Source organism: Hordeum vulgare, chromosome 4H, assembly GCF_904849725.1.
Source record: "Hordeum vulgare subsp. vulgare chromosome 4H, MorexV3_pseudomolecules_assembly, whole genome shotgun sequence".
NCBI classification, from domain to species: domain Eukaryota; kingdom Viridiplantae; phylum Streptophyta; class Magnoliopsida; order Poales; family Poaceae; genus Hordeum; species Hordeum vulgare.
The window spans coordinates 550726412-550742088 of record NC_058521.1 but is presented as its reverse complement, the minus strand read 5'-3'; the positions used below and the strand labels follow the sequence as shown (position 1 = coordinate 550742088).

Sequence of the window (15677 nt, the reverse complement as noted above, 5' to 3'; positions counted from 1 at the left end):
TCCCCATCAATAGCATTCTTATTCAGCCTCCTTGCTATAATAGCTCCCATGTTGAAGCTTTTGTCACCCGTCACTGCGCTCTTAAGCATACTAAGGTTGGATGCGCATAGGTGACAATGTTCAACCTTGCCGTTAATGCATCTACCTATGAAGAGGGCAAAGTAGTGCAAGGCAGGGAAATGAATGCTCCCTATGGTAGCTTGCGTGATGTCTCGAGTTTCTCCAACAGTTATACTAGAGACAAAATCTCTAACCGAAGACTTAGTAGGATCATTAAGACTACCCCCATCGGGTATCTTGCAAATCCTATTGAAATCCTCCAAATCCATGGTGTAGGATTTATCATACAAATCAAACAGTATGGATGAGTCACGGCCAACTGAAAATTTAAATCTACGCAGGAAAGAGGCAGTGAGCATAGCATACTGTTCACATTTATCTGAGAGGAATTCTTCTAACCCGGCATTGCGGACCAGTGTATCAAACTAATCCTTGAAGCCTGCTTCGATCATGAACTCATCGGAAGGCCATTCACATGGTTGTATAGGTGCGTCCCTTAGTTGATAAGGATCGGGCTCCCGAATAGAAAGACGGGGACCCTTCTTACTTGAGGAACCACCATGAAACTTCCTCCTGAACATAATTTCTTTTTGCTGAAATTTTTGAAGTTCAAGAGAAAAGTGAATAAAGACCAACCACACCTTGTAGAAACTACTCCTACTAGTGCCTAGAGACTGTATCACGCGCTAAAACTACTTGGGACCAGCTAAAATCAACATTTCAAGCTCAAGAACAGGGTCACCAAGGTAGCAAGAATACGTGAAGGATAAAGCACTAGAGTAGAAACTAATTGGACCAATGGAGGAGTCACTTACCAAGGAGTAATTTCCCCAAAACGGTTCGGAGAATGGTGCTTTGAGCAAAAAGATCGAAAATCACAGCCAAATGAACAAGAACACGGGTTTGAGCTGCGAAACGATTTTTTCTGGAGGTAGAAGAAGAGGATGGGGGCTGGAATGAGTGGAAGGGGTCCCTGTGGGCCCCACAAGCTTGGTGGCCGCGGCCAGGGGGGAGGCCGCGGCTACAGGGCTTGTGGCCCACTTGTATGGCCCCCAGGCCAGCTCTCAGTCCCAGTATTTTTCAAAAAATCCAGAAAAAATCGTATTTGATTTTCAGGACCGTCGAAACTTTTATTTTCGGGGTACTTTTCTCCGGGACGCAAAAACAGAAAACAGGAAAAACTAAACTAAATCTATCATTTTTCTTCTAAGCAACAGAAAGTGAAAGCTTAAAACAGAGGTATGTGACTCTTTGATTCATCCATTTCATGGTCATCGAAAGAAATCCGTCAATGGGGTTGATCAAATCCTCATGACAAAAAAAAATTCGAAACACAAAGGAAACGGAGAATTGTCAAATAGCCACTAAGTCACCTCAATGGGGATATGAATCTCCCCAACAAGCAAATCATACTTCATCTTAACACGAGGAATAGGGCATTCAAAGCTCCCAATAAGAATCGATGAAGTTTTTTCGATAGCATTGATGCAATGTACTTGATATTGTTTCTTCGGAAAGTGCATTGTATGCTCATTACCGTTGACATGGAAGGTGATATTGCCTTTGCTGCAATCTATAACAGCCCTTGCGGTGTTTAAGAACGGTCTTCCAAGAATGATCGCCATGGCATCATCCTCAGGAATATCCAGGATAACAAAGTCCGTCAAGATAGTAACATTAGCAACCACAACAGGCACATCCTCGCAAATGCCGACATGGAAAGCAGTTGATTTGTCGGCCATTTGCAGAGAGATTTCAGTGGGTGTCAACTTATCCAGTTCAAGTCTATGATAAAGAGAGAGAGGCATAACACTAACACCGGCTCCAAGGTTACATAAGGCAGTTCTTACGTAGTTTCCTTTAATGGAGCAAGGTATAGTGGGCACTCTGGGATCACCAAGTTTCTTAGGAGTTCCACCTTTGAAAGTGTAATTGGCGAGCATGGTGGAGATATCAAGATCTGGTATCTTCCATTTATTAGTCACGATATCTTTCATGTACTTGGCATATGGAGACATTTTGAGCATATCAATTAACCGCATCTGCAGAAAGACGGGTCTCAACATTTCAATAAAGCGCTCAAAATCCTCATCATCCTTTTTCTTGGATAGCTTAGGAGGAAAGGGCATGGGTCTCTAAACCCATGGCTCCCTTTCTTTACCATGATTCCTAGCAGTGAAGTCATTCTTATCGTATCTCTTAGGTTGTGGGTTATCAGGATTAACCGTAGGTTCAATCTCCACATCCTTATCATTGCTAAGTTGAGCATTATTATGAACATCGCTGTCCATATTGTCACGAGGTTCATGTTCATCACCAGATTGTGTTTCTGCATCAGACGCAGAAATATCATTTGGTTCTTCAGATGTGACAGTATTTGGTGAACTGACATGTAGGTTTCTATCATCCTTCTTCTTCTTAGGATGACTGGGTGTATCAGCATTAATTCCTTGAGAATCTTGATCAACTCTCTTAGGATGGCCTTCAGGATACAAAGGTTCCTGAGTCATTTTGCCTCCTCTAGTAATGACTCTGACAGAGTTGTCATTTAATTCATTGAGCAAGTCATTCTGAGCTCTAAGTACTTGTTCTACCTGAGTAGTAATCATAGAGGCATGTTTACTCAGAAGCTTCAGATCATTGACATTTCTGTCTACACAAGCACTTAAATGACTAAGCATACGAGTACTTTGTTCCAATTGTCTGCTAACATAATCATTGAATCTCTGTTGTTTGGCAACAAAGTTGTCAAATTCATCAAAGCATAGGCTAGCAGGTTTGTCAAAAGGAATATCACTCTCATTGAATCTACGCAGAGAATTCACCTCTACTACTTGTATCGGGTTATCGAGACCATGGATCTCTTCGATAGGTGGTAGATTTTTGACATCTTCAGATCTAATGCCTTTCTCTTGCATAGATTTCTTGGCTTCTTGCATATCTTCGGGACTGAGGAATAGAATACCTCTTTTCTTAGGAGTTGTCTTAGGAGGTGGTTCCGGAATAGTCCAAGCATTATCATTGATCAAGATGTTATTCAGTAGGATCTCAGCTTGTTCTACAGTTTGTTCCCTAAAAACACAACCGGAACAACTATCTAGGTGGTCTCTAGAAGCATCGGTAAGTCCGTTATAGAAGATATCAAGTATCTCGTTCTTCTTAAGAGGGTGATCAGGCAAAGCATTCTGTAGCTGGATGAGCCTCCCCCAAGCTTGTGGGAGACTCTCTTCTTTGAGTTGAGCAAAGTTGTATATTTCCTGCAAGGTAGCTTGGTTCTTATGGGCAGGGAAATATTTCTCACAGAAGTAACAGACCATATCCTGGGGACTACTCACACATCCAGGAGCAAGAGAAGTGAACCAGGCTTTAGCGTCATCCTTTAGAGAGAAAGGAAACAACTTAAGGATATAGTAGTAGCGGATCTTCTCCTCACTAGTGAAAAGGGTGGCTATATCGTGTAGTTTGGTAAGATGGGCTATGACCGTCTCAGACTCATAACCGTGGAAAGGATCAGATTCGACTAGAGAGATTATCTCAGGGTCGACAGAGAATTCATAATCCTCATCGGTGATAAAGATAGGTGAAGTGGCAAACTTCGGGTCGTATTTCATCCTAGCTTTCAGAGATTTTTCCTTCCACTTGAGAAGTAATTTCTTAGCATCATAGGCATCCTTACACTCAAGAAAATCCTCAGCTATCTCTCCCTCCATAACATAACCCTCAGGTATATCAGGCAATTCTTATCTAGGAGAGCTAGATCTAGCAGGAGCAAAAGCAGGTTCTATCTCAATAGTATCGACAGTTCCAGAAGCATCACGAGCATTGGCGGTAACTCTAGCAATATGAGCATCAAGGAATACCCCTAGTGGCATATCAGGCAAAGTAGTATCTCTAGCAGTATCAAGCATAGCATCATCAGGCAAAATAGCATCTCTAGCATCATCGGGCAAAGCAATATCAAGCATAGCATCTCTAGCAGTATCAGGCATAGCATCTCTAGCAGTATCAGGCATAGTAGCATCATAAGCATCATCAAGCACAGGCGACATATCAAGATTTCTAGCAGGAGGTGGTGTCGCAAACTTACTCATAACTGAAGGTGAATCAAGTGCAGAGCTAGATGGCAGTTCTTTACCTCCCCTCGTAGTTGAGGGCAAGACTTTGGTTCTTGGATCTTTCAGATTCTTCATAGTGATCAGCAGATATAAATCCCAAGTGACTTAGAGAATATAGCTATCCTTCCCCGGCAACGGCGCCAGAAAAGAGCTGCTAGCAGTCCCCGGCAATGGCACCAGAAAAGAACTGCTTCCAGTTGCTCAACAATTAGCAATTGTCTTGCAATGGCCCACCAGCGTGTGGGATCGCGGCAGTTTTCGAGGGTAGAGTATTCAACCCAAATTTGTTGGTTCGACATGATGGGAGTGAAATAATATTCTCCAGTATTAGCAGTTGAGTCGTCGGCTCAACCACACCTGAAAGATTAGTATCTGCAAGCAGGGTATAAGTAGCAAAGTAGTATGATAGCGATGGTGCTAGGAAAGATCTGTTGACAAGGCAGACTATTCCTAACTGAAGTATCAATGGCGCTAGAAAAGTATTATAGCAGGTAGCAGCAGTGTAATGAGTAACAGCATTGGCAAGGAACAGCAATAATGACAGCAGTAGCAAGTAGCAAGTAACAGCAACAACAAGTAACGGTAGTAGCAACAGTAGTGGCAGCAGCAGCAGGACAAAGCAAGTAACAGTAGCAGCAAGTAAGAGTAGCAGCAACGGTAGTAACAGCAGCAGAGCAAAGCAAGTAACAAAAGCAGTGGGACAAACTCGTAGGCAATGTATCGGTGATTTGTTGGATGACACTCATCATGCAACAGTTATAACACGGAGAGATATGTGGCTAGCTCCCGTTCGTCAATGTGATGTAGGCATGCATTTCGTGTGTAGTCATATGTTCTTAGGGAAAAGAACTTGCATGACATCTATTGTCCATCCCTCCCGTGGCAGCGGGGTCCAAATGGATACTACGGCATATTAAGGTTCTCCTTTTAATAATGAACCGGACCAACGCATTAGCACTTGGTGAACACATGAACTCCTCAAACTATGGTCATCACCGGGAGTGGTTCCGGTTATTGTCACTCCGGGGTTGCCGGATCATAACACATAGTAGGTAACTACAACTTGCAAGATCGGATCTAAAACACACATATATTGGTGACAAGATAATAATTTCAGATCTGAAATCATGGCACTCGGGCCCTAGTGACAAGCATTAAGCATGGCAAAGTAGTAGCAACATCAATCTCAGAACATAGTGGATACTAGGGATCAACCCCCGTCAAAACTAACTTGATTACATGATAGATCTCATCCTACTCATCACCGCCCAGCGATCCTACGAATAGATTACTCACGAACGATGAAGAGCTTCATAGAATTGGAGAGGGAAGAAGGTTGATGATGACGATGGCGACGATCTCCTTGATCCGGAGCCCAAAACGGACTCCAGATCTGCCCTCCAGGGCAAGAACGGGATGTGGCGGCGACTCTGAATCGTGAAACGCGATGAAATCTTCTCTCTTGATTTTTTCCGGGATGAAAGGGAATAAATAGCGCTGGAATTGGGGGCGGTAGAGCCACGTGGGCCCCACAAGCCTGGTAGCCGTGACCAGGGGGAGGCCGCGGCTACAGGGCTTGTGGCCTACTGGCCCGTCCCCTCCGGTGGAACTTTGCGCACGTATTTTTCATATTTTCTAGAAATATTCTCCGTAAATTTTCAGGACGTTCCGAGAACTTTCATTTCTGCACAAAAACAACACCATGGCAATTCTGCTGAAAACAGCGTCAGTCCGGGTTAGTTCCATTCAAATCATGCAAGTTAGAGTCCAAAACAAGGGCAAAAGAGTTTGGAAAAGTAGATACGGTGGAGACGTATCAATCCTCCCCGGCAACGGCGCCAGAAATCCTTCTGCTACATTGACAGAAACCTTCTGTCGTCTCTTGAGCTTGCGTTGGTTTTCCCTTGAAGAGGAAAGGGTGATGCAGCACAAAAGAAGTACGTATTTCCCTCATTTTGAGAACCAAGGTATCAATCCAGTAGGATAATCTCGTCAATCCAGAGTACCTGCACAAACACAAACGAGCTTGCACCCAACGCTATAAAGGGGTTGTCAATCCCTTCAAGATTGATTGCAAAGTGAGATCTGAAGGCGGAAAGTGCAACGAAGAAAAAGTGTAAGTCTGAAAATATGGTGTGGAGTAGACCCGGGGGCCATAGTGTTCTCTAGAGGCTTCTCTCAAAATAGCAAATATTACGGTGGGTGAACAAATTACTGTCGAGCAATTGATAGAACCGCGCAAAGTCATGACGATATCTAAGGCAATGATCATACATATAGGCATCACGTCCGAGACAAGTAGACCGATACTTTCTGCATCTACTACTATTACTCCACACATCGACCGCTATCGAGCATGCATCTAGTGTATTGAGTTCATGATGAACAGAGTAACGCCTTAAGCAAGATGACATGATGTAGAGGGATAATCTCAAACCAATGATGAAAACCCCATCTTTTTACCCTTGATGGCAACAACACGATGTGTGCCTCGTTACCCCTTCTGTCACTGGGTGAGGTCACCGCACGGTATGAACCCAAAACCAAGCACTTCTCCCATTGCAAAAATCATAGATCTAGTTGGCCAAACAAAACCCACAACTCGAAGAGAATTACAAGGATATGAAATCATGCATAAGAGAGATGAGAAGAAACTCAAATAAGATTCATAGATAATCTGATCATAAATCTACAATTCATCGGATCTCGACAAACACACCGCAAAAGAAGTTTACATCAGATAAATCTCCATGAAGATCATGGAGAACTTTGTATTGAAGATCCAAGAGAGAGAAGAAGTCATCTAGTTACTAGCTATGGACCCGTAGGTCTATGGTGAACTACTCACGCATCATCCGAGAGGTCATGGTGTTGATGAAGAAGCCCTCCGTATCCAAATCCCCCATCCGGTAGGGCACCAGAACGTGCCCTAGATGGGATCTTGCGGAGACATAAGCTTGCGGCGGCGGAAAAGTACTTTCGATGATCTCCTGATTTTTTCTGGGATTTTAGGGAATTTATAGGCGAAAGTCCTGGGGCAGAGGTGGCCCAGGGAGCCCACAAGCCAGGGAGGCGTGGGCCCCCCTAGCCGCTGCTAGGGGGGCTTCTGGGGTCCCTGCAGGCCCCCTTCCCTGATTCTCAGGCTTCACGATCTTTTTCTGTTTCGGAAAAAAACTTTTTGGCAGTTTGTTCCGTTTGGACTCCGTTCAAAATCCTCCTCTAAAAGGGGTCAAAAACATGGAAAAAACAGGAACTGACACTTGGCACTGAGTTAATAAGTTAGTCCCAAAAAAGATATAAAAGGCATACAAAATATCCAAAGTTTGACAAGATAATAGCATGAAACCATAAAAAATTATAGATACGTTGGAGACGTTTCAGTATGCTCTCAAACACGGCAGTTCGCGAGCTTTTGGACCTCCAAGGGCGCATCAAGGCAGAGCTTATTTTTCTTTCAGAGTCGCATTTGAATAAATGTAAAGCCGATGAGCTACGTCGTGTCTTAAATTTTGATTCTATGTATGTAGTGGAGAGTGATGGTCGGGCCGGTGGCCTTGTTTTATTTTATCATAATATTAATAAAGTTATGTTGAACTACGCATCGCCTCACTTTATTGATGTTTTGTTCATGCATGAGAATATTGTATAGTGGCGTTTTATAGGGTTCTATGATTACCCCAATTGGAATGATCGAGTCCTATCCTGGGATGAGATCCATCATTTGCATAGTAAAGGCGACCACCCCTGGCTTGTCATGGGTGATTTTAACGAGATATTATTTTCTTCAGAAAAAGAAGGTGGTAACACGAGACCAAACACAATGATGAGAGCCTTTCGTGAGTGCTTAATGGACTGCGGTTTAGAGGATCTAGGCTATATTGGTGATCCTTTTACCTGGAGTAGAGGTGAAATTAGAGAGCGTCTCGATCGGGCTGTTTGTAATATTAGGTGGGCGAACAAATTCCCTAGAGCGGTGATTATCAACAAAGAACACATTCATTCTGGCCATCGACCTTTGGTCTTGGATACGGCGTATATGGATGAAAATTTGTTCAAGCATCCACAGGGGAGAGTGAAACAATTTGAAGCAAAATGGCTAAAGGAAGACACTATTTCTGAGATAGTGAAAACGTCCTGGGAAAAAGCAAAGGTTGCTGGCATCGGACCATCTCTTGCCGATCGCACCCGAGTTGTGCATGCTGATCTGCACGCTTGGGACCGGGAAACTCTTAAAGGGCCGAAACAGAGAATTAATAAATTAAAAAAGGAACTAGAGAAAGTGAGGCGTGGTCCGTTATGTGCAGAATCACTGGCCCGACAAAAGGAGATCATAGTTCTCATCGAGAATTTGTTGGATCAAGAGGAAATTTTCTGGCTACAAAGAGGTCGAGAAAATTGGCTGATGCATGGGGACCGTAACACTTCCTACTTCCACAACGCCGCAACGGTCTAGAAAAAAAGAAATAATATTAAGCAACTTCTTGATGATTCTGGAATTTGGAGGAGAGAGGGTGAACTAAAGGTTCACATTACGGATTTTTTTTCAAATCTTTTCACGTCAGAGATTGTGCATCCGGATCAAGAAGTTTTATCCCTCGTTCGCAGGAGAGTATCTTCGAACATGAACAACGCTCTCTTGGCCCCTTATACTGCGGAAGATGTTTGTAAGGCTCTGTTTGATATTGGGGATTTAAAGGCTCCTGGTCCAGATGGTGTCCATGTTATATTCTACAAAAGATTTTGGCCCATGTTGGGAGAAGATCTAGTTCAAGAGATTTTGCAAGCAATTAACACATCCACTATCCCAGAGGGATGGAATGACACGGCGATTGTGCTGATTCCTAAGGTTAACGCGCCTAAGAGGGTGACCCAATTTAGGCCAATCAGTCTTTGTAATGTGGTCTATAAGATTATTGCCAAAATGGTGGCATCCAGGTTGAAGGCTTTTCTCCCTGAGATTATTAGCCCTACGCAGAGTGCCTTTGTGCCTGGCAGACTGATAACAGATAACATTCTAGTGGCTTATGAATGTTTTCACACCATTAAAAACAAAAGAGAAGGCAAAGAAGGATTATGTGTGATTAAGCTCGATATGCATAAAGCGTATGACAGAGTTGAATGGCCTTTTCTGAAGGGTTAGGCTTCCATCAAAACTGGGTTAACTTCATTATGCAATGTGTTTCAACTGTCAAATATAAGGTATGCATTAATGGGTACGAGAGTGAGAGTTTTACACCGACGAGGGGTTTGAGGCACGGGAATCCGTTGTCACCTTATATGTTCCTGTTATGCACTGAAGGTTTGAATGCATTACTTACACACGCTGAGGAGAGTGAAAGTATAGTGGGAGTGAAAGTATGTAGAGATGCTCCATCCATCACAAACCTACTCTTTGCAGATGATTCGTTGATTCTTATGAAGGCCAATAATGAGAGTGCGATAGCTCTCAAAACGGTACTAGATTCATACTGTGCAGCTTCGGGACAATTGGTTAGCGCCGAAAAATCTAGCATCTTCTTCGGCCCTAATACGAAGGTGGAAATCAGAGTACAAGTTTGTACGACCCTGAATATCTGGACTAAGGCTCTAAATGATAAATATCTCGGATTTCCAGCACATGTGGGATTAGACAAAACAGAATGTTTCCAATTTCTGGTCGAGAGGATTATTAAAAAAATTAGCGGTTGGAAGGAAAAACTTCTCTCTGTTGGAGGAAAGGAGATCCTGCTCAAAGCTATTGTCCAAGCCATACCCACTTATGCAATGTCGGTCTTTAAAATTCCTAAAAAAAATTGTAAAGGAATTATTGACGCGATAGCGCATTTCTGGTGGGGAGACGAGGAAAACCAGAGAGGGATGCATTGGATGGCCTGGTGGAAGATGTGTGTTCCAAAAGATGATGGAGGAATGGGTTTTTGTGATATTCAGTGTTTTAACTTAGCAATGCTCGCGAAACAGGCGTGGCGTCTCCCTGACAGCCCTGATTCTTTATGTGCTACTATCCTTAGGGCCAAATATTACCCTAATGGTGATCTCATGAATACTAAGTTAAGGAAAGGGTCTCCCTTTACGTGGCAGAGTATTATAGCTGGGGTGAATACTCTTAAAAATGGTTATATTTGGCGTGTGGGGAATGGACAAAGCATAAGAATCTGGGATGACGCTTGGATCCCGAATTGTGCTAATAGGAAAGTAGTTACACCAAAGGATAGACTTCTGCTCTCTAAAGTGGTTGATCTAATTGACCCTATTACAAATAGTTGGGACGAAGACCTTATTACACAAACAATGTAGCCTATTGATGCTCAGAGAATTCTCTCAATTCCATTGCCACTAAATGACATGCCAGACTTTATTGCGTGGAGTCATACGAAGAATGGTATGTTCTCAGTTAAATCTGCATACTTGATAGAATGGAATCATCAGTATGGAGGTAAGTTAAGACATGCCAATGGGATGGGTCGTTCAACGGTAAACCCTATTTGGGAAAAGATCTGGAAATTATCTTGCCCAGCAAAGGTTAAAATTTTAATCTGGCGTACACTACATGACACTCTTCCTTGTCGTGCTACGCTTGCAGATAGGCATATGAAAGTTTCACCAATTTGTCCTACGTGTTCTGAGGGTCTTGAAAATACTAAGCATTTGCTTTTTCAGTGCTCTAAAGCACAGGAAGTCTGCAAGAGATTAGGAATGGAAGATATTATCGAGAAAGCTTGTGAGATTGATAGGGCTGGTGAGGCGGTATTGGAGTATTTACTGCTTTTACCAGACCAAGAATTGAGGATTATGGGATGCCATAACGTTCATGAAATGATAGCAATTTATGCATGGTATTTATGGTGGGAAAGGCGAAAACTGGTGCATAACGAGAAAACTCAGAATGTTCATATGATATCTATGGGTATATTGGCTCTAACAACAAATTTTGTCAATGCATCATCCCCAAAGGCTTCCATTAGAAAAGAGGGATGGTCTCATCCCCCTAGGGGTTTTGTAAAACTTAACGTTCATGCTTCTTTTGATCATGATCTGTTACGGGGTACGATGGGGGCGGTACTTCGAGATGGTAAAGGAAATTTTATTACAGGGGTAATAGCAAGATTGACCACTGTTCGGATGTATTGATGGCTGAAGCAATGGCACTCAGATTTGGACTAACTTTGGCACAAAAGGTGGGATGTAATCGTCTCATTATCAACTCGGACAATATGGAGGTTATTGAGACAATGAAGGAAGGAGGACGATCTGCGGGAGCGGCGACGACAATTTTGATGACTGTTTCCATTTTGCTTGTGATTTGTTGCTAGTAGATTTGAACATTGTAATAGAGAAGCTAATAAAGTAGCTCATGAATTTGCTAGATTAGCTAAATTTTCTAGGGCTTCTCACTGGTTTGATGAACCACCAGATGAAGTTGTATCGTTACTCTTAAACGATGTTTTGATTATAGCTAATGAATAAAGATCTTGTTTTCCTAAAAAAGACTGATTACAACAATAAATCTGACATGTTGACTTGTTCACATGGCCTCGGTTGTAAAAATTATATTCCCTCCATAAAGAAATATAAGAGCGTTTAGATCACTAAACGCTCTCAAAATATAAGAGAATTTTTTAGCAGTAATTAGATGGTCCTAATAAATTATCCTCTGCCACTTTTGGGTTTACATAACTAAGTCATTCACACTCTAGGAACTTAAATGAAAATTTAAATGTAACTAGTTGCGGTCGAGAAGCAACAACAAATATATCAGGTGTTGTTACTTGCATATTCTTTCTTGTCCATGGTCATATGTACGAAACATTTTTTGGCACATTCGGTTGCCATTCTATATCTTCATATTTCATAGAAAAATTAGGCATTAGAATTTTTACATCTTACATCAATAGTACATAGATGTAGTTGCCTCCAGAAACAATCGCATGAGCATAAAAATGAAAACACAAAGAATGAAGAAGGGACAGATAAGAAATGTAAGTTATATGGTATTTTATTACCAACATGGCATTAACAACAAGTCCAGATCTTACCGAAAAAGAATTTTCCTTCACTTTTTATATTTCAAAGCAACCAACATCCATACATAGCATTGCTGGGGCGAGCAGCACATCAAGCCCAAAACAAAAATAAGAAGAAACAAATGCCAACAACGTCAGCTGACAGAGAGCGGATGACCCGTCATCGTTGCGCCTTCCGGAGACAAATCACCACAGCACAAGGCTTCGATCCACCCGGTACCAAGCAGCACCTCCAAGAAGGGATGCGACTCCGATGACACTGCTGCCCGTACAAGCCCTAGGGTTTCCCCTAGCACGCAGAGGGAAGTAGGGGATGGCTGCCCCCTATACCCTCCAGGAAAGAATGGTGGCACCCGCCGGTGTCACCGCATCGGAGCCGGACGAACCGACAAAGATTTCTCCCGCACTCCAAACCCCACCACCCAACCAGAGCCGACCGGCCAGACCACCGCCCCACCCCATGCGCCACCGCGGTAGCGCCGCCACACACCTTGTCACACTGCGAACACCAACACGAGGCCAAGAAGCCCAGAGAGAAGCGCCAAGCGACATAGCAGCAGCACCGAAGCCAAGCGGGAGGAAACAGCATCCCCTGCCGTCGTGCGAAAGGCCCGCACCTCCGGCACCGTCGTGGTCGTCGTTTGGACAAGGCAGCAGGGCATACCAGGGCATCCCTAGCCCTGCCAGGCCCAAAACGGGCCCGCTAAGCCCCGATGGCCATGCTGCAGCAGGCTGGCATCGATGCCGCCAGCACCCATCAGCTCGTAGCCGCTCCCCTACCTCCCAGAAGTCCCACCGCAGGCCCGCACCACCGTCGGCCCGCCCAAGCCTAGATGGGCCCCGAAGGGCCCAGATCTGGGTCGAGTGGCTGCCGCCAGGTCGTGCCGCAACAACACCTCGCCGCCAACGGCGACGCCGCGGTCCAACCGTCCGCCCGTGAGTCCCGTCGCCACACGAACCGTCGCCGCCTAGGAGCACCCTCCCCCCCCCCCCCAGTGCAGCTCCGCCCTGCGTCGGAGAGCCGCGGGAAGGGACGGTCAGGGGGCCGCCGCCACCAACGTCCCCGGGGCCAGGCCGGCCGCGGGCGCCAGCGACGGCGGCGGGGAGGAGGGGGGAAGTGGGATAAAGGAGGCGGAGGTTGGGGTGCGGCCGGTCGCCCGCGGGGGCAACGCGGTCGCAGGAGGAGGAGGGAGAGAAGGGGGTTTTCTCCAAGTCCAGATCTTCACACGATCTTTTTCATGACTGCAACCTTACTTCAAAAACCTGAAAGTAATCTAAACTGGGCATGCTTTTCAATATGAATATTTTGAGAAAATAGCAAATATATGTTACAAGTATGAAATTTGTAGTTTCTCTTCAGTTCTTTAGAGCATTTCCAATAGCCTTTGTATATTGGATTGCTAAAAATTTATTATAGCAAGAGAAGAGAAAAGGTTTACAAAGCCAACATGTTTTTTTTGTTTTGGTAGCCTTTATATATTAGATTGCTATATTTGCATAAAACACACAATGACATGTGGGACAGTTTGTCATAGACACACTGCACACTAGCATACATACATGTACATGTATACTAGCACAACTCGCACCCACGTACACATGCACACACGCGTACACTTACACACATGCAGCACACACACATACACACACAAACACGTACACATGCAGCACACACTTGTACACGTAAAAAACACGTACACATACACACGCGCATACACACACACAGAGCGCACGCGCATCACACACACTAGTATACGAACCGACTTGTCATTGAAACAAAGTGAGGCTTGCTAAAAAATTATAAAGTGGCATTTGGCTTGGCAAATATGCAAAGTGTGGGTGCAAATATAGCAAGCTTTGTAAAAAAATTGATGAGGACCACTTATACAAAGGTTGCTGGAGAAGGTTTTTGGTCAAGATTTGTAAAATAGCAAGTGAGTGCAAATATATAAAGGATGTTGGAGATGCTCTTACATTATAAATATATATATACTGTAGGAAATTTGTAGTTTGTATATCTTTGACAAGGAAGTAGAATATTTTGGAATAAAGGCACAATCCAAATGTGAACTAAATTTAATAGATATAAAACTATTTACAGAGATAAGCTTCCAGTAGCCCTACTTGGAGATGATACACCACTATCCATTATTCCCTCATTCAGCTAAAAATCGAAGATATTTGACTGACATTGAGACCCATAAGAAACAGAAAATGAGGCATGTCAATAGCTATCCATCGTCTCTCCATCTCTGAATTTCTTGTACAAACCAGTGTGTAGTTGTACAAAGCAGATGCCCTGAACTTTGGATACTACATCTGTTTGATTGAAATTTGGAAAGTTTTGATCTGAAAATATTGTTGGCGGCCATTTGTTCGAGAGTGAGTGCCTATGAAAACAAATCAGACTTAAATTGAAAACTTCCAGAAATGACAGAGCAACAAAATTATAAAACCGGTAGGTTAAATACATCATACTATATTGAACATACAACAATCATTGATCAGAAAAAGAAACAAAGGGATTATTATTTCTAAGTTGAACAGTTTTAAGATACAATTTCCGTCGAGTCAGTCTAACAGCCCCCGTGTCGCTTCGTCCCCAGGGGCGACACGGGCGGCGACCCCGACCAACAAGCTCCCGGCGCCCCCACCCTCCTCCTCCCCTCGCCGTCGCCGGTGCCTCCCGTGAGCAAAGCTCGCGTGGAGTTGGCGGCGGCGGGGCCGGTTTCTTTTCTCCCGCGGTGGCGCCCTTCACGAGTTGGGGATCTCATGGCGGCGGGCGGCAAGCAGAGGGCGACGGCCGGCGCGTCGTCGCGGCTCTTGCGTCGGCGTTTGGGGTGAGGTGGGCGGCCTAGGAGGCGTGGGCGGCCTGGGAGGCGTGGGCTGCTCGGCTGCTGCGACGGCTGTCCGGCCCGGCGACGGGGCTGGCCATCGGGGTCTGCAACGGGGCGGACGGTGCGCCGGCTGGTGGTTCGGCGCGGAGGCGCACTTGAGTTGGCATGCCCGATCTGCGCTTTCCTGCGAGAGCTTCGGCTTTCGAGGTGGATCTGAGGCTTGGTTGTGGTTATGGCTCCTCTCTTGGCCTGACTGGGCTTTTGGGGCCATGCTTGTGGTGGTCAGCGTGGTTGTGGTGGAGGTGGCGGCTCTAGAGGTCGCTTCGGTAGTAATGGCGTGCTGCTCGTGTACGCGGTGGTGTCGGTCTCAACACGAACAATCCATCATGGTTATGTGTAGGCCGTGGAGCCCTTCCGATCTAATTGGTCTGGTCTCGCCATTGTTGAATACAAGCGGAGTCAAGGCTCGGTTTGCAGGTTCGCTTTGGCTTGGCTCCCTCCCCGGACTATGTAGAGGCGGTGAGTTTTTAGGCTCTGGGCGGAAGCTTGTTTTTTAGACGGGGGTCGATGCCGGCAATGTTGGCGCTTGCGGGCGTCATTTTTCTCCTTGGAGGCATTGTAGAAGAGCTGCCTCTCACCACCGA

The 15677-nt window shown here is 44.8% G+C and overlaps 1 pseudogene; it reads left to right on the top strand.

The window, feature by feature from the left end:
- Nucleotides 1–9096: 9096 nt before the first annotated feature.
- On the top strand, nt 9097–15040 carry LOC123450737 (annotated as a pseudogene).
- The last annotated feature ends 637 nt before the right edge of the window (nt 15041–15677 follow it).